Raw genomic sequence first — 19,668 nt, forward strand, 5'->3', positions numbered from 1 at the left:
TTGAAGAGTTTCAGTCAGGTTTTAGAATTCATCATAGTACAGAAACAGCATTAGTGAAGGTTACAAAAGATCTTCTTATGGCCTCGGACAGTGGACTCATCTCTGTGCTTATTCTGTTAGACCTCAGTGCTGCTTTTGATACTGTTGACCATAAAATTTTATTACAGAGATTAGAGCATGCTATAGGTATTAAAGGCACTGCGCTGCGGTGGTTTGAATCATATTTGTCTAATAGATTACAATTTGTTCATGTAAATGGGGAATCTTCTTCACAAACTAAAGTTAATTATGGAACAAACAAATATGTAGGACTGCTTTTTTGCATTTATGCAATATCTCTAAAATTAGAAAGGTCTTGTCTCAGAGTGATGCTGAAAAACTAATTCATGCATTTATTTCCTCTAGGCTGGACTATTGTAATTCATTATTATCAGGTTGTCCTAAAAGTTCCCTAAAAAGCCTTCAGTTAATTCAAAATGCTGCAGCTAGAGTACTAACGGGGACTAGAAGGAGAGAGCATATCTCACCCATATTGGCCTCTCTTCATTGGCTTCCTGTTAATTCTAGAATAGAATTTAAAATTCTTCTTATAAGGTTTTGAATAATCAGGTCCCATCTTATCTTAGGTACCTCATAGTACCATATCATCCCAATAGAGCGCTTCGCTCTCAGACTGCAGGCTTACTTGTAGTTCCTAGGGTTTGTAAGAGTAGAATGGGAGGCAGAGCCTTCAGCTTTCAGGCTCCTCTCCTGTGGAACCAGCTCCCAATTCAGATCAGGGAGACAGACACCCTCTCTACTTTTAAGATTAGGCTTAAAACGTTCCTTTTTGCTAAAGCTTATAGTTAGGGCTGGATCAGGTGACCCTGAACCATCCCTTAGTTATGCTGCTATAGACGTAGACTGCTGGGGGGTTCCCATGATGCATTGTTTCTTTCTCTTTTTGCTCTGTATGCACCACTCTGCATTTAATCATTAGTGATCGATCTCTGCTCCCCTCCACAGCATGTCTTTTTCCTGGTTCTCTCCCTCAGCCCCAACCAGTCCCAGCAGAAGACTGCCCCTCCCTGAGCCTGGTTCTGCTGGAGGTTTCTTCCTGTTAAAAGGGAGTTTTTCCTTCCCACTGTAGCCAAGTGCTTGCTCACAGGGGGTCGTTTTGACCGTTGGGGTTTTACATAATTATTGTATGGCCTTGCCTTACAATATAAAGCGCCTTGGGGCAACTGTTTGTTGTGATTTGGCGCTGTATAAAAAAATTGATTGATTGATTGATATTGATAAACTTGTTTTTAAACTGAAATTGAAACTGGGTTTCTTTTTTAGAAATAAATCATGTTTTTCGTTGCAAGCTAGAAAAAAACTGATCACCACAGTCTTTCTGCCCTTGTTGGACTATGGAGACTTGCTTTTTATGAATGCTTATCAGTTTTTATTGAAACTGGATGCTGTATACCATTGTGCATTAAGTTTTATTACTGGCTGCAGCTATCGTGTACATCACTGCTCATTATATGCCGCTGCACATAGTTCATCCTTGTCTGTTCGTAGACACTCTCATTGGCTGATTTTTATCTATAGATGTATTCTTGGACTTCTGCCTTCATATTTGTGCTTCCCTTAGGCAGTGTTATTAGAAAGCATTGCTTAAATTTTCATTGTTACGCAGATGATACCCAGCTTTATCTATCCATGAAGCCAGAGGACACACTCCAATTAGCTAAACTGCAGGATTGTCTTACAGACATAAAGACATGGATGACCTCTAATTTCCTGCTTTTAAATTCAGATAAAACTGAAGTTATTGTACTTGGCCCCACAAATCTTAGAAACATGGTGTCTAACCATATCCTTACTCTGGATGGCATTACCCTGACCTCTAGTAACACTGTGAGAAATCTTGGAGTCATTTTTGATCAGGATATGTCCTTCAATGTGCATATTAAGCAAATATGTAGGACTGCTTTTTTGCATTTGCGCAATATCTCTAAAATCAGAAAGGTCTTGTCTCAGAGTGATGCTGAAAAACTAATTCATGCATTTATTTCCTCTAGGCTGGACTATTGTAATTCAATTATTATCAGGTTGTCCTAAAAGTTCCCTGAAAAGCCTTCAGTTAATTCAAAATGCTGCAGCTAGAGTACTGACTGGGACTAGAAGGAGAGAGCATAGTTCACCCATATTGGCCTCTCTTCATTGGCTCCCTGTTAATTCTAGAATAGAATTTAAAATTCTTCTTCTTACTTATAAGGTTTTGAATAATCAGGTCCCATCTTATCTTAGGGACCTCTTAGTACCATATCACCCCAATAGAGCGCTTCGCTCTCAGACTGCAGGCTTACTTGTAGTTCCTAGGGTTTGTAAGAGTAGAATGGGAGGCAGAGCCTTCAGCTTTTAGGCTCCTCTCCTGTGGAACCAGCTCCCAATTCAGATCAGGGAGACAGACACCCTCTCTACTTTTAAGATTAGGCTTAAAACTTTCCTTTTTGAAAAAGCTTATATTTAGGGCTGGATCAGGTGATCCTGAACCATCCCTTAGTTATGCTGCTATAGACTTAGACTGCTGGGGGGTTCCCATGATGCACTGAGTGTTTCTTTCTCTTTTTGAAAAATTGTATGCACCACTCTGCATTTAATCATTAGTAATTGATCTCTGCTCTCTTCCAATGCATGTCTTTTTCCTGGTTCTCTCCCCTCAGCCCCAACCAGCAGAAGACTGCCCCTCCCTGAGCCTGGTTCTGCTGGAGGTTTCTTCCTGTTAAAAGGGAGTTTTTCCTTCCCACTGTCGCCAAGTGCTTGCTCATAGGGGGTCGTTTTGACCGTTGGGGTTTTTCTGTAATTATTGTATGGCTTTTGCCTTACAATGTAAAGCGCCTTGGTGCAACTGTTGTTGTGATTTGACGCTATATAAATAAAATTGATTTGATATTTGTGTGCTTTCGTGTCGCCATCTTGGCCAGGTCACTCTTGAAAAAGAGGTTTTAATCTCAATGAGTTTTTTACCTGGTTAAATAAAGGTAGAAAAAAAAATACATATATATATATATATATTTTTTTTATTTTTTTTTGTGAAAGCCACAGCATAATGGTGGCGCAATGCTGTCAGTCTTTTCAGCCAAAAATTTGGGATTTTGTTGATGCCAGGTGCCTTCAAGTTACAGTATTCACTCATTTTCTTTCTGATATCCTCTTCAGTGATTACAATTGCTGTAATTACAGTTGTTTGTCTTTGTTTTTCACTTTTATATTTTCAATCCACTCAGCCTCTTGATGTTGTTTTGGGTCTTCACAGAGTGGTCTACAGAATTTTTCAACTTCTTCTCTCTCAGGTGGCTGTTGTACTTCTATTGTGTCATTTACCAGCTTCCTGTACACTAGTCTGGGATTTTTTGCAAATTGTTAATTTGTTTTGTTTGTATTTTCTTGTCTTTGTTCCTAATCTGTGATGCGAAAGCTTTTACTAAGGCTTGATGTTCAGCCTTCCACCCAGCTGTTTATCTTCAACACTGTATTTTCTTTTAATGCAATTTACTTTTTTAAGAAGATTCTTTTTGTGGTTTTTGTTTCCCAAAAATGTGGCCATTTGGGAGATCTCTGCTCTTAGGTGGCTGATTTTTTGTTGTAATTTCTTTTTCCATCGTGGCATGGTGTTCTTTTTAATTGCGGTTCCTTTTCTGTCCAAATCTTGTGGGGCTAATTTACTTTGTATGTACCATGCTGCTCCATAATTTACACAGTTTAAATCAGTCAGTGTGGTTCCTTCTAGGACCAATTTAGGCAGCCCCAAGTTAACTTTTTGTAGGATATTTTAGAATTTTTTATTCTCCTTTAGTTTAGTCAGCTTTGGCGTTCTTTCATGTCAATTTTTCTTGTTTCTTCAATCTTATTTGCCAATTCCTCTTCTAGTTCCTGCTGTTCTGGGTCTGTGTGCACCTGTATATTGTTTTGTGGATGAGCTGGTGAATGGCTCGTTTTTTGTGGGGGTAATGCCTGATTCCTTTTTTGTTGGGGTTGTGTTTGACTCCTACGTTTTTTGGTGTGAGAGGCTGGCTTGGTCTGGTGTTTTCTGAGGACAATCATTTCTAGGTGGTCCAATGGGTTGTGTCAGAGGGCAGATGCCGTCTTTGACCATTTGTCCAACCTGTGCTGCATCACTTGTATTTACACATCCAATAAGTGTTTTTGTACGATAAAGTTGTTTCTTTGGGTGGTGAGTCACCCTCTTGTGATGTCTTTCGTACTTGGGCAATGGTGGTGGAATATTCTTTGCCATTCTCCACATCTTTCTCTCTGGTTGTTGGTGTATTTTACTTTTGCATATTCCAATGCCAGTGGCGGGCACAGTTCAGCTAATCCGCTAATTATCAGAGATAATGTTTTCATTATCGGATTAGATTTTCAGATAACTTTGAAAACCATCATCGGACCAATTATCTTCCGATAAATTTTGGTCTGATAATTTTTAGTCCGCTAACATTTTTTGCAGACGTAGCTTTTGTAGTAGATGCTCAGTTCTATCCTCTACAAACAGAGAATAGCTAGTTCTAGAAGAAACTGCTCTATCCTCTGCAAGCAAAGGAGAACTGGTCATAGAAAAGAAAAAACCTCATTTCTTTTAATAATTCTTTTCATACTGACACGCTGGCAATATCACCCAAGTCATCCAGAGGCATACAGTTTTAACTTATGGTTAAAAGTTTAACAAAACTAATTTTTGACAAGTTATTTAAATTAACGTCACATCTGACGTTTTATAAAGTGAAAATATCAGCCATATGTTTTAAGTTTAAAGTAATGCACTAATTTTGAATGTTTTAGCGTGGACATGCTGTATCCAGGTGCATTATGGGTATCTCAGTTCGGTGCAGTGACAAGTTATTCATGACAGAAGAAATGCATTTGAGATGCTCTGATCAGGCTCCACAGGGACAACAGCACTGATTGTGGAGCCTATATTGTGCCTAAAACTCTCGTGAATATATTTTTTGGGTTTATAGACGTTGTTAGTGTTTGTTTTATGTAAAAACGCCAGAAGAAGCCCAGGTTGCTTCCCTAAAAGCCGAAAAGTCTGTTAAATTGTGATTCAGGCCGTGTGATATAACCAGCTTCAAAATGCATAGAACACTGCCATCTGCTGGCGACCAGTTATATCCCAGTATTGTCGACCGCAGGATTTTAAATTTATCTGTAGGTTTCCAAAACCTGAGACCACACACATGGAGATAAAAAAAAAAAAATCATAGATCTGACAGGCTTAGTTGTACAGTGTGTGGTGTCAGTCACATGGTAAAAACAACACACACAAACATTCCCAGTTCAAACACCTCACTTTCTGATTGGCTGCATGTCACATTTAACTCCTCACGTCCTTCTTAACACACACACACACGGCAGGAGTATCTAAGATTATATTTAGCGTCCTTAAGATTCTTGGAAGGGGAAGATCGGGTCTGATATCGGCCTAATTATCTTGCCATGTGAACCAGGCTTGATGTTATGATGCCTCACGGAGCGACTGATTGATCTGTTATAACACCGCACAGAGCCGCTAACCGATCGGATGTTATGATGCCTCATGGAGCGACTGATTGATGCGTTATGACACCGCACCAAACATGTTTTCACTATTATTTGATTTCTCTGTGTGACTGACATTGTTATTCAAGCATTCAAGCGGCGATTCCTATCACGAGAAAGTTTGACAGTTCTTGTTATTGAAAGAAACCTTGTCTCTCTAACTGGATAGAGTTGTGCTGTCATCACACGTGTGCTTAGGCACTGTTCTTTTTTTTTTTTATACAAATGAAAAAAATGTCATATTTTACAAAAGCACATTTATTTGTAAACACCAACACGTTACATTGATTCACTTGTGTTGGTTTTTACATAGAATGAATGAATCAACCAATCAGTATGAGCGGAGGCTTAGTTACCCATAATCCCTTTGGGCTTCTGTGTGTTAATGTTCAAATCTTCAGACTTAGTGCATTATTTTAAAATTAACAGATATGGGTTATACAGTAGTGTTCAGAATAATAGTAGTGCTATGTGACTAAAAAGAGTAATCCAGGTTTTGAGTATATTTCTTATTGTTACATGGGAAACAAGGTACCAGTAGATTCAGTAGATTCTCACAAATCCAACAAGACCAAGCATTCATGATATGCACACTCTTAAGGCTATGTAAACACCCCCTTTTCTACTTATTATTTTTTTTTTTTTACTAATAGCCCAATTTCATAGGCATGACTATGTGAACTTCTGTGTGGAGAGCACTGTGCCCACCCGGAGGGTACGGTGCTTTCCCAACAACCACCCCTGGGTGACCCCCGAGCTGAAGGCACTGATGAACCAGAAGAAGAGGGCCTTAAACACGGGAGACAGAGAGGAGCAGCGTAGAGTCCAACAGGATCTCCAGTGGAAGATCCGTGCAGCCAAGAAGATGGATGGAGGGAAGATGGAGGAGCAGCTAGCCCAGAACAACATCAGAGACGTGTGGAGATGCCTCAAGACCGCCTCCGGATTTGAGCAGGGTGCCAGCAGAACTGCAGATGGGGATTCTCGGTTCGCAGAGGAGCCAAACAGCTACTTTAACCGTTTTGGCTCCCCCCCCACCTGCTCCCGGCCCCCCACGTTTCCAGCAGCCAGCCCTCCAGTCCCTCTGAACCACCTTCTACTCCCCTGGTCAGCTTCACTGCACACCTCGGACTTCACCTACAACACGAACAGCTGCCACCTCCAGAAGTTCTCTGATGACTCCGTCATTGTGGGCCACGTGTCTGAGGGGAACGAGCTGGAGTACCGGTTGTTCATCACAGACTTCGTGGACTGGTGTGAGCGCAACCACTTGTGTCTCAACACCAGTAAGACGAAGGAGATGGTGATCGACTTCAGGAGGAAACCACCACCTCATCCACCGGTGAACATCCAGGGGGAAGACATAAAGACTGTGGACAGTCTCAAATACCTGGGTGTTCACCTCAACAGCAAACTGGACTGGACTCACAACACCGACGCCCTGTACAAAAAAGGTCAGAGTCGCCTCCACCTCCTGGGGAGACTGAGATCCTTTGGAGTGAGCAGGCCTCTGCTTAAGACCTTCTACAACTCTGTTGTAGCCTCAGCTGTCCTCTATGCTGTCATCTGTTGGGCCCTGGGCAGCACAGAGCGGGAGAGAGAGACTGAACAAGCTGGTCAGGAAGTCCAGCTCTGTCCTGGGCTGTCCTCTGGAGTCTCTGGAGGAGGTGCCTGAGAGGAGGGTGTTAACCAAGCTCAAATCCATCATGGACAACTCCTCTCACCCTCTGCACCAGACTGTAGTGGAGCTGAGCAGCTCGTTCAGTGACAGACTGAGGCACCCTAAGTGCAAGAAGGAACGATACCGCAGGTCGTTCCTCCCTGCTGCTGTCAGACTGTACAATAACACTGTGAAATAATCACATGCAATAATATGTCCACAAATCACGTGCAATATTATTATGTCCACAAATCATGTGCAATAACAACTCGTTTACAAATCCCAGCACTGATGTCACCTTATCACATATAAACTCCATTTCACATATTGTAAAGATGCTCCTTTCTCCTTTTCAATCCCAATCATGTTTATATATATATATATATATATACATACACACGCACTCATACGTGCGTGTGTATACATATATACATACATATTCTATTTCTACCTCATTTCTTATGCCTTGTACTGTTACAAGTATTATTATTGTTTATCCTTGCACACGTTGTTCGATGAACATTTTCCTCTACTTGCACCCACCTTGTGTGTTTTCTTAAGAGTTGACGTAACATGAATTTCTCCTCTGTGAGATCAATAAAGTTTTATCTATCTATCTTTAAATGATACATTTCTTCTTCCTGGTGTTAACTGTAGTTTCAACATGTCCCTCAGCTGCTGGACGTCAGATATGTTTGTAGAAAGACAATCACAAGTGTGAGACAACAAAGAAATGTCACTGTGCTGGGACAGATGTCCGAAAGCAGGAGACACCAACCCTGATCGCAAAGATCACCTGACATGCACGTTTTCCTTATGGACCTGCTACAACCAGCTGCTCAGGATCAGTGAACTTCAGGCTTGAAAACAGCATCCAGCACGTTGACTAGTTTCTTCTCTTCTTTAAATCCACTTGTTTCTTCTTGCTGCTCAAATATCAAATATCTCGGCTTCATTAGCAGCAGTTAGCCGCTGTTTTAACAACCTTCTCAGTTCTTCCACCTTTTCGCACTACCCTCGCCTTTTCTTCTTCTTCCGGTTTACTGTCGACCTTTGTGCTTCTGGAGCTCTTCAAAAAACATATTCGAGGATCACAGAGTGAAGTTTGATTTGTTCAGAGAAGAGTTTCCAGTGTCTCCAGCTAACTAGCTTTAGTTAGCTTTAGTTTAGCTTTTGTCTTTTTTTTTTTATTTTTATTTCTCTTCAGTTTCTTTTTTACAGAGTGCAATGGGCCCCAAACCTGGGGTCTACAGTTGCATCCTAATCATTACTGGCATCGTATCCGAGGGCTCTCATCAAGATGGTAACTGTTCCTTTAACTGCGGATATCTGCACCTCATGTGCACTTGGGTGACCAGGGATTGCCTCAAGATATTTCTTCAGGTTCTTCTTCATAAGCCCTGTTGCTCCCACCACAACTGGTATGATATCAATTTCTTTCAATGACCACGTTATTCATAGATCATTTTTAAGGTCTTGGTATTTCATGATTTTCTCCCTTTCAGCTCTATTCAGGCCATAGTCATTGGGGACTGCCACATCAATAATTTTTGCTGTCTTCTCTTGCTTGTTCCAAATGACAATATCAGGTTTTACAGCACCTCTTTCGATATGTCTTCCTGCTGGGATTTCTTTGTCATAAAAGACAGTCACTTTTCCATTGGATGAGACTGGTGCTGGCTCATACTCCCAAACGTGTCCCTCTACTTCCAGCTCCAATTCCTTGCATACTTTCCAATGTAGATATTTACAGATCTTGTTATGCCGGCTTGTGTAATGTCCGTCTGCCATGAGAATCTGACATGCTGATACTAAGTGGTTTACACTCTCAACAACTGCATGACAGAATCGGCATTGATCATTCTGTGAAATTCCTGCCATTTTTTTGAAGCCATTTGTTGGTAGTCCTTGATCTTGCGCTCCAACTATAATTCTTTCTCCATCAAAACCAAGTTCTCCATTTGTAAGCCACCGCATAGATCCTTCTTTGTCTATGTATTCCTTTTCGAGTTCTTCTTGGAACTCTTTTGTCTTTTTTTTTTTCATTTGCCTTGAATTTCCTTCTATAAGAGTGCAGTGGGCCCCAGACCTGGGGTCTAAAGCTGCACCCTTAACATTACTGACTTTGTATCCGAGGGTTCTCTTCAAGATGGTGACCTTTCCTCTCCTCAAATACTGCTTTTGATCTCCTGCCCCACTTCTCAAGTTTGAGTAAGCGAAGCAGTGAGAGATCTTTTTCTTCTCCCCAATGGACCAATTTACAATGATGCAGTTTCACTGGATTCTTTTAGCCCTTTGATGGTGTTGTTGCTGGGGTCCAGGATCAGAACTATCTGGTGGATGACACCGCTGATCTGTATGAATTATCATGTGTCTGTTCAGAGTGCCCTTTTGTCCAAATCTTCGACCACATTCAGAACAGCCAAATTGTTTTTGTCCTGTATGAATTATCATGTGTTTTTTAAGGTTGCCCTTTAGTCCAAATCTTCGACTACAATCAGAACAGCCAAATTGTTTTTGTCCCATATGAATTATCATGTGTTGTTTCAGGTGGCCCTTTTCCCCAAATCTGCGTCCACATTCAGAACAGTCAAACTGTTTTTGTCCTGTATGAATTATCATGTGTCTTTGCAAGGAGCTCTTTTCTCCAAATCTGCGTCCACATTCAGAACAGTCAAGTTGTTTGTGTCCTGTATGAATTATCATGTGTCTTTTCAGGTGGCCCTTTTGTCCAAATCTTCGACCACATTCAGAACAGTCAAATTGTTTGTTTCTGGTATGAATTATCATGTGTTGTTTCAGATTGCCCTTTCGTCCAAATCTTTGACCACATTCAGAACACTCAAACTGTTTGTGTCCAGTATGAATTATCATGTGTTGTTTCAGATTGCCCTTTAGTACAAATCTTCGACCACATTCAGAACAGACAAATGCTTTTTGTCCTGTATGAATTATCATATGTCTGTTCAGATCGCTCTTTAGACCAAATCTTCGACCACATTCAGAACACTCAAATTGTTTTTGTCCTTTCTGAATTGTCATTCCTTTGGTCAGAGTTCCCTTCTGGTTTTGTCTTTTACTCTGATCAAAACAGCTAAATGGTTTTCTGCTTGCTTGCCTCCCCTTTTGATGCTCTGACTTGTTCATGTTATCAGATGCTTGTACATGTTTCGAGCCTTTAAATTGTTTCTCATCAGTGTTGCTTGAACTAACAATATTGTTATTTGTTCGACAGTTAAAACCTGACTGAAGTTCTCTGGTCTGTTTCCAGTCATAACTGTCATCAGTCTCAGTTCCAGAACTGTCTGAACTCCTGCCACTGGTATCTGGTTGTAAATGACTGTTTGGACCTGAGTTGCTGGCTGGTTGTGGTCCTCCATCGTCCTCTCCATCAGCTTCTGCTGTCAGTGTTCTGTGTACAGATGAGCTGCTGGCTACAGGCTCAGCCTCTGTGCTCTCATCATTTCGGCTTTGATGAAGCTGTGATGACTCTGGTTTTTCATCATCATTTTCACTCTTCACAGGGACAGCAGTGAAACCAAACTTGGTGAGATCTGCCTCCTCCAGCTGCTGAAGCTGCTCTCTCTGCTGACTTATCCACAGCTTCTCTTTTTCTTTAATGTCCTCCTGGTCAACACTCAGATTCCATTCCTGGTGTTCAGGGAGCGTTTCTTCTTTAATCACCAACAACGGCTGCATGTCTGTAAAGAAACAAATTAAGAATAAATGTTAGAACAACACTCATTAAAATAAAGTATCAGAGTGGTGAGTTTGACCTGATGACAGTAAGTTATTGCACTGATGGAACTGATAAAGTGGAAATGTACATCACAAGGATTTATTTTACATTTTAATTTAGTCTTTGTCTTCCAGAATTGGCTATTGTAATGTTTTATTTTCTGGATTGTCCCAGAAGACTGAGATGTCTACAGATGGTACAGAATACTAGTGTTTTGATTAAAACCAGGAGGTTTGATCACAGTCATTCTGGTTTCCCTTCACTCGCTACATGTGACTCGAAGAGCAGATTTCAAGGTGTTGTTGCTGACATATAAGGTTCTAAATGGTCATGAACCCAAATACAGTGGCTTGTAAAAGCATTCGGCCCCTTGGTATTTCATGCATTTTAATTTGTTTATTCCATTTAAAATACAAAAAGTAAATCAGGCTTCTCAATATAAAAATTTTAAAAAGTATCTTATGAGGTAAATTCAATCTCAAAACAAATCTCTAATTTGATATAAATTAATTAAAAATATAAAACCCAAGCTGATGGGTTGCATAAGTCATGGGCCCCTTTGGTGTAATAACTGTAAATAATCATTCTGATTGCCAGTTTTATTCAGGCAAGTCAGGGGATGGATACATGAACATTTCCAAGGCACTGAATGTTGCTTGGATTTTCAATTACGAGGAAATACAAACAGTATGGCACTCTATGGTAAATCTGTGTGGAGTAGAGTACTCCCTACTGTAGAAAAGCTTCCCTATGGCTTACAAGAATGCCAGATTACACAGGGCCCTAAGTACAAGGATGAACATAATGTTTCCTTTCCACCCTTTAGCTACTTTGTTTCATGTGTAACAGGCAAAAACCCATAATGATCCAAGTTTTATGTTCTCTACATCCAGCGCTAAGACCCACGTAAAGCCAGAGAGACCTATGAGACACAACAACAACTACAAAACAGTGTCAGTGAGCAAAACTGAACTTGCAGTTACACCTTCAGTCACAAATAGTGTATCAGAAAAGAAATCACATGAGCCAGCTGAGCTATACACAAGAAGCCACACCCCTTAGCACCGTGCCGTGGGTTTAGAGTCAAGCACTTACAGTGGGGTAAAAAAGTATTTAGTCAGCTCCTGATTGTGCAAGTTCTCCTACTTAGAAAGATGCGAGAGGTCTGTAATTTTCATCATAGGTGTCTTTTATACAGATAACGAGTTCCAACAGATTCCATTAATACAGGTAACAGGTGGAGGACAGAAGAGTTTCTTAAAGAAGTAGTTACAGGTCTGTGAGAGCCAGAAATCGTGCTTGTTTGTGGGTCACCAAATACTTATTTTCCACCATAATTTACAAATACATTCTTTAAAAATCCTACAATGTGATTTCCTGGAATTTTTTTTCTTATTTTGTCCCTCATAGTTGAGGTGTACCTATGATGAAAATTACAGACCTCTCTCATCTTTCTAAGTAGGAGAACTTGCACAATCATGGACTGACTGAATACTTTTTCACCCCACTGCAGATGAAGGAAAAGTTCATCTAAAAGAAAATTCTCATCCATTTTCCCTGTTGTGCATCCATTAAGGCCTTAGATAAAGACTGTAAAGTTGTTGCCAAGTGCAAAGAGTGTAACAGCAACAAGCACCTTACAGCACTACACCCTGGCACAACAGCTCATCAAAATGCACGGAAATCTGTGACGAATCTCTTGGACTCAGTTCTTGTTCAAAAATCTCCCTAGTGAACGTGTACCCCACAAACTGTCCCAACAATGCTCAAAAAAATGTATGTGGTCTTAGATGACCAAAGCATTCGATTTCTCGCCAAGTCGGTCTTCTTTGATTTATTTGGCATCAGTGTAGCCCCGTCCACCTATACTCTTAAGACCTGTGTGGGCATAAAAGAGGTAAAGCTCATGATTTTGTTGTCTCATCTCCAGATGGAAAGACTCATGTAGAATCTCATGTAGAATCCTCTTTTAGAATCTAATACGATGCCAGACGGTCGCTCAGAAATCCCCACACCTGACATTGGAATGTATTTTCCTCACCTAGCTCCTGTTGCTGATAAAATCCCACCAGTTGAACCAGACACGCCCATAGATGTCCTGTGTGTACAAAAGGTATGCAAACAGTACAATGGTCCACACAACACACTGTATACCCAGCGGCTAGACTTGGGCTGGGCCATCACTGGCAAGGTGTGCTTTGGAGGGGTACATAAACAAACAAAAGTGAACGTTTACAAAACAAATGTACTAAATAATGGTCACACTTCCCTTCTCGAGCCTTGTCCTAAAACAATCCACGTAAAAGAGAAATTCAGTGCTCCCACACAGCTAACAATAGACCACACATTCTACGACATACAAACAGCTCCACTCAAACCAACAGACAACTTGGAGCTTAATGTATTCCACAGAAATCCTGATGATCACTAAACAGCGTCATCTACTGGAGGACAAAATCTTTCTTGAGATAATGGACAGAGGTTCATATGGACAATGATAACCACTGGGTGGCGCCCCTACCATTCTGTACACCACGTCCTCGACTTCCAAACAACAAAGAACAGCCTCTGAAACACCTCACTGCTCTGCTACGAACACGACAAGACATGAGAAAAACAATTTACTGAATTTATGCAGAACATCTTTCATAATGACCAGGCAGAAAAGGCACTGCCACTCAAACCAGGTGAAGAATGCTGGTACCTTCCAACATTTGAAGTGTTCCATCCCCAGAAGCCGGGAAAAATACGAGTTGTGTTTGACTGAACTGCCTCATTCAACAGTATTTCCTGAAATGACATTCAACACACTGCTCAGGGTTCTACTGCTCTTTAGGCTATAACAAATCGACAAATCATTTATATAAATTATGGATGTATTAGGATTTCAGCAATACATTCAGGATTCAAGCACATTAGTGGAAATACCCTGGATTTGGTTCTCGCAAGTGGTTTTGCCTGTCACAAATATTAACATCATGCCTCTTGCGTCAGTGGTCTCTGATCACTCACTTATTAGGTTTACAGTTTCGCTGCCATATTTAGTGGAACAACCTTATTCTTCATTGCGTCCACACATTAACTCCTCAACTACAACTGAAAACTCAAAGTTAGACTGACTGATATCTTGGCTTCAAGTTTGGAAAACGCCCAATCAGTAGACAGTCTTGCGGATAGTTTAAACTCAGCGCTCAAAACTACACTCAACATGATTGCACCACCTTTATTAAAACCACCCCCACCCCCCCGCCCAAAACACAGTCACCTTGTTCAATGATTACTTGTGTTACCTCAAGCATAAGTTTAGAGGTCCAGAACAAAATGGCGTAGTACAAAATTTTGATCAACAAAAACATGCATAACTCAAAGTTCTTGTTCGACATGGTGGCAACACTAATTCATGGACAACTAGGGATGGGTATTGATAAGATTTTATCAATATCATTATCAATTCCACCTATCGATCTGATTCCTTATCGATTCCTTTATCCAATCCAATCCACTTTATTTATATAGCACATTTAACAACAAAAACGTTCCAAAGTGCTGCACATACAGTAGAATCACGATAGACAAAACCACAATAGTCAAGAAATAAATTAAAAATAAGAAAATTAACAACTAAAATGTGCAAGATAAATAAATAAATACATACAGCATACAAAAGATAAAACCAATAAAATCTACCAAAATAAAAACAAAACCAATAAAACAGAGGACCACACAACTCACGCAGTGTTAAAAACCAGAGAATAAAAGTGAGTCTTCAGACGAGACTTAAAACACTCCACTGTGGGGGCTGTTCGGACATGGAGGGGCAGAGCGTTCCAAAGTCTGGGGCCAGCCACAGAGAAAGCCCCCCCTCACCGGTTTTAAGTCTCGTCTTGGGTACCACGAGGTGGAAATGGCCCTCAGAGCATGCGCCGGAGAGTAAATTTGTAGGAGGTCAGTGCTGTATTGAGGGGCTTTTCCATTCAAAGCTTTAAAAACAAAATCTTAAAATCAATTCTAAAATTAATAGGAAGCCAGTGCAAAGATGCAAGAATTGGGGTTATGTGCTCACGCTTCCAGGCTCCTGTTAAAAGTCGCACTGCAACGTTCTGGACTAACTGCAAACGGGAAAGAGCCCGTCGGCTAATGACGAAATAAAGTGAGTTACACTAGTCCAAACGACTTGAAATAAAAGAGTGCATAACTTGTTCAAAAAGGTTGAAAGATAAAAACGGTTTTACCTTTGATAAAAGACGAAGATGATAAATGCACAATTTCAAAACACCATTGATTTGTTTATCAAATTTAAAATCGCTGTCTATCGTGATGCCAAGGCTGGTGACCTTGGGACATACAAAATCCTTAAGAGGTCCCAAGTCAACGAGGGCACTTCCAAACAACATAACCTCTGTCTTGCCCTCATTAAGTTTCAAAAGATTCTGTGACAACCAAGCCCTCACGTCACACAGACAGTCGAGTAGGGGTGTCAGGGGGCAAAGGCTGTTTTTAGCGATAGGCATGTAGATTTGACAATCATCAGCATAAAAATGGTAGGCCATGCCATGTTTTTTAAAAATCTCTCTGAGTGCGAGGAGATAAAGAGCAAAGAGGATGGGTCCCAGAATAGAACCCTGGGGGGCTCCACAATGAAGAGGGGGTCCCCAGCATGACAGAGAAAGACCTCTCCGACAGGTACGACCTAAACCACTCCAGAACAGTCCCCCTGACACCCACAAAGTCTCTCAGGTGGTTTAAAAGAATTGTGTGGTCAACTGTGTCAAAAGCTGCAGTGAGGTCTAAAAGCACTAAAATGGCTGAACTGCCAGAATCAGTTGTTAAAAGATCATTAAAAACCTTTAAAAGTGCAGACTCAGTGCTGTGAAATGCTTTGTACCCTGATTGAAATGGATCCAATGTGCTGTTTGTACCTAAAAAAGGGTGCAACTGTGCAAAGACGCATTTCTCTAAAATTTTCGACACAAGTGGTAACTTAGAGATAGGTCGATAATTTGAAAAAGCCGTGGGATCCCAAACCAGTTTTTTGATCAGTGGCTCCACAATAGCTTTTTTTTTTTTTTTTTTTTTTTTTACAAAAAGAAGGCACAATTCCACAAGATAGACTACTATTAATAATTTCTCTGACAAAAGAGCCAATGGTGTCCCAGACCTCCTTAAAAAAGCAAGGGGGGACTTGGTCAGTGGGACAGGAAGAGGGTTTTAGATTCCTAACTATTACTATTACCACACAGGCTGAAAGTTACTAAAAACACACAAGCACTGATTTGCAACACAATGACACACCGGGGACGGTGATATATTGGCCCTAATGGCATCAACCTTATCAATAAAAAAGTGGAGACATTTTTCACACGTTTCACTTGTGATTTCCAGTAAAGTGGACGGACTGGGATTAAAAACAGAATCAACTGTTTTAAAAAGAATACGAGGCTTGCCAAGATTGTTTAAAATCAATTCTGAAAAATACTTATTTTTTTCAGCTGTCGATACTGCTTGTGAATTTTCTGTGTACTAAAAGTAGGCTTTGCAGGTTTTCTATGTCAACAACATTTTATTGAGTCTTAAATAAATATAAAATTGGTCACTGGATCCTTAAACTCTGGACATAAATAAGTCTCCCTGCGTTCAGTATTTGTCAAACAAATGTAATGTTGTGAATGTCCCACTGTCAGTTGGTGTACCCCATTCTTTTAATACTTCAGTGTGTGTGCTGCTCTGAGCTCATAGTGGCCTCTCTCACACACACACACACACACACACACACACACACACACACACACACACACACACACACACACACTAACTTTTTCACGTTTATTTCATTTGACATCGTAAAAAAACTAACTATCCCTGTGTGTCTGTAGCTCCACTCTGTGTACTTTCTTTTCTGTGTTCATGTTGACTGATCTGACAGACAGGGGATTCCCAGCTCCCAGGACCAATTTACATGCATTTGCAGTTTTAGGGGTGTGAAAAGGGAACGTCCTTCGATTCATGCGTACGCACACTTTGATAACATCTGGATATTTTTGTGATTATGCCAGTTTCTGGGTTTTGGAGTACACCATGTTTTAGTAGAAAATCCATACAAGTCTTTGTACATGAGGCCTCAAATGTTGACGCAATGCATCCTGGGTTGATTTTTTCCTGTATGTGGTCGGGAGAATTCCGTTTCCATATTCAGAGTAATTAAATAGTTTCATAGCAGTGGAACATCTGCTCCAACTAACAGATGTTTCACAGAGTTTTGATCAATTCATACCTGAGTTTTGAAGAACCTGTGATGACTGTGGTATTTCATCATCATTTTCAGTCTTCACAGGGACACGAGCAAAACGGAACTTGGTCTTCTCAGTGTCCAGCCAGTGAAGCTGCTGTCCCTCGTTACTTGTCCAGACTTCCTCTTGTTCCTGTTTAACGTCCTTTTGGTCATCACTCAGACTCAACTCCTGTTGTTCAGGGAGCATTTCTTCTTTAATCACCAACTGATGCAACATGTCTGCAAGGAAGCAAATAATATGAAGAACAACATTTGTCAGAGTGAAGACAAACCAGCAGCACCGTCACCATGAAGTTACTGCACTGATGGAACTGATACTGTGGAATAACACATCAAGCCTCCTTGGTTTAGATTTTTTTTTTTTATCTGGACCCAGATGATGCTTTCACACAACTCAGAGGTTCAGTCCAGCTGAAGAAATGCTTGATACTTGTTAAAGTTTGATCATCGTCACCTTGTTGGTAAAAAAAAATTAGACAAATGTGCCACGAACAATCACAGCTGAGCGCAGTCTGCTGCGAGCTGCACTTTGTCTGGTCAACTACATCACAGAACACTCAGGTCCTGAATGAGAACCACCCAGACAGACAGCTGGTCCAACCCCCTCATCAACGTAAGGATCTGATCTCACTGGGCTGCAGCATCCTGCAAAAGGCAATTGCAAGAGAAATTGCTTGATTTTGCTGGGTGGCACTCCTTCCTTGCATAACTCACAGGGCATTGTGTTTGTATTCTAGGCGACAAGGCTCCTTCCATTTTTCTCTCAGATCGTTCACTGGTGTCACTGCTCAGACTCCTCACATAAGACATTCATGAGAGATTGGGTGGGGGGGGTGATGGGCCACACACATAAGCTGCCATGGAAGCACACCATAATAGCAGAGATGATCAGAGAGGAACAGCCACTTCTGGAAGTGAAGGAGCTGTTGCCAGCCTGGCCGTGGTTGCAACAGACACCAGGACTCCTGTTCAAATTTCCTGGACTAATGCATTTAATTTTTTTATTTTTGTATTTTAGAGCACAATACTGCAGGAGCGGAGAGCACAGTGTTGTTTTTAATTGTTGCTTTTAATCTTGAGGGCTCTCTCTCTTCCTCTCTGTTGTCCCCCCAACTCTCTCTGTCCCTCTCCCTCCCTCTGAGTATGTGTGATGGTAGTTCTTTGACGTGCTCGTTGTGAGGATGATATACAATCAGTTAGGAAATACGATGACTTGCTTTCCATTTAAATGGCACTCTCCTCAAATCCAGCTCCAACAGCATTCATATGTGTCTATAAACCGAGAAAATCCTTCTGCTACATGCCGTGCCATGGAAATGTGATGACATCTGTCCATTTTAGCCAAAACGCAGGAGGATGGAGAATGTATCTTTGCCAGATCAATGTGCAGGTCCACCTTGGATCTGCTGAGGAGACACCGAGTGGGGGGAAAAACAACAACAAACAACAAAAACAAACAAGGGAACAGCCAAAGGGACTTACAATGTCATTGGCGCATAAATCAAATTAAAGGACGCACACCCCTGAAGCGCTGAGAGACATCGCTGCATAACAGAGAAGATGCTGTTCAAACTCGTGGATGAGCGCTGTGTGCAGATCTAACAGCCAAAGACAAAAGGATCATATAAGCGGGGGATTATACAGTAGTGTTCAGAATAATAGTAGTGCTATGTGACTAAAAAGATTAATCCAGGTTTTGAGTATATTTCTTATTGTTACATGGGAAACAAGGTACCAGTAGATTCTCACAAATCCAACAAGACCAAGCAAAACTGACGAACTCACTGACTGAATTATTGTGAACACTATTATTGTGAACACCCCCTTTTCTACTTTTTTTTTTTTACTAATAGCCCAATTTCATAGCCTTAAGAGTGTGCATATCATGAATGCTTGGTCTTGTTGGATTTGTGAGAATCTACTGGTACCTTGTTTCCCATGTAACAATAAGAAATATACTCAAAACCTGGATTAATCTTTTTAGTCACATAGCACTACTATTATTCTGAACACTACTGTATATCCAGCTGGGACATCATTCTGCAAGCCAGTGACTGTGCTGTAGGCTTTATTAATATTATTACTATTTTTTAATTCATTATTATTTTACTATTTAAATGATTTCATCTTGTCCTTACTGGATACAATCAGGGGAATTTACACAGTCTGTTCACATGGATAATAACAGCTGAACACTGTGTGCAAACGTGTCATCGTTTCAGCTGCGAGTGGCCACTTGTTGAGATACCAACGGTGACATTGTCGCTCGTTCACGTGTTTGGTCGCTAATCCGTGTCTCCAACTGCTCACCACCAGTCACACAGGACCATTACCATTCATCAATTCCACCTGATGATGATAATAATAATAATAATGTCTGATATACAAAGTACAACATCACCAATG

The 19,668-nt window shown here is 40.8% G+C and overlaps 1 protein-coding gene and 1 long non-coding RNA gene across 2 annotated transcripts in view; one reads left to right on the forward strand and one right to left on the reverse strand.

Annotated features, from left to right (window-relative positions):
* Positions 1–19,668, forward strand: part of LOC117530232 (putative mediator of RNA polymerase II transcription subunit 26) — a 792,446-nt gene that overhangs the window by 412,988 nt on the left and 359,790 nt on the right. The window lies entirely within an intron of this gene.
* Positions 122–17,818, reverse strand: LOC117530278. Its single transcript, XR_004566286.1, has 3 exons — positions 17,245–17,818; positions 1,497–1,500; positions 122–132 (listed from the first exon to the last, which is right to left on the reverse strand). It is a non-coding gene; the product is annotated as an uncharacterized LOC117530278 (long non-coding RNA).

Source organism: Thalassophryne amazonica, chromosome 18 (genome assembly GCF_902500255.1).
Source record: "Thalassophryne amazonica chromosome 18, fThaAma1.1, whole genome shotgun sequence".
Classification (NCBI taxonomy): domain Eukaryota; kingdom Metazoa; phylum Chordata; class Actinopteri; order Batrachoidiformes; family Batrachoididae; genus Thalassophryne; species Thalassophryne amazonica.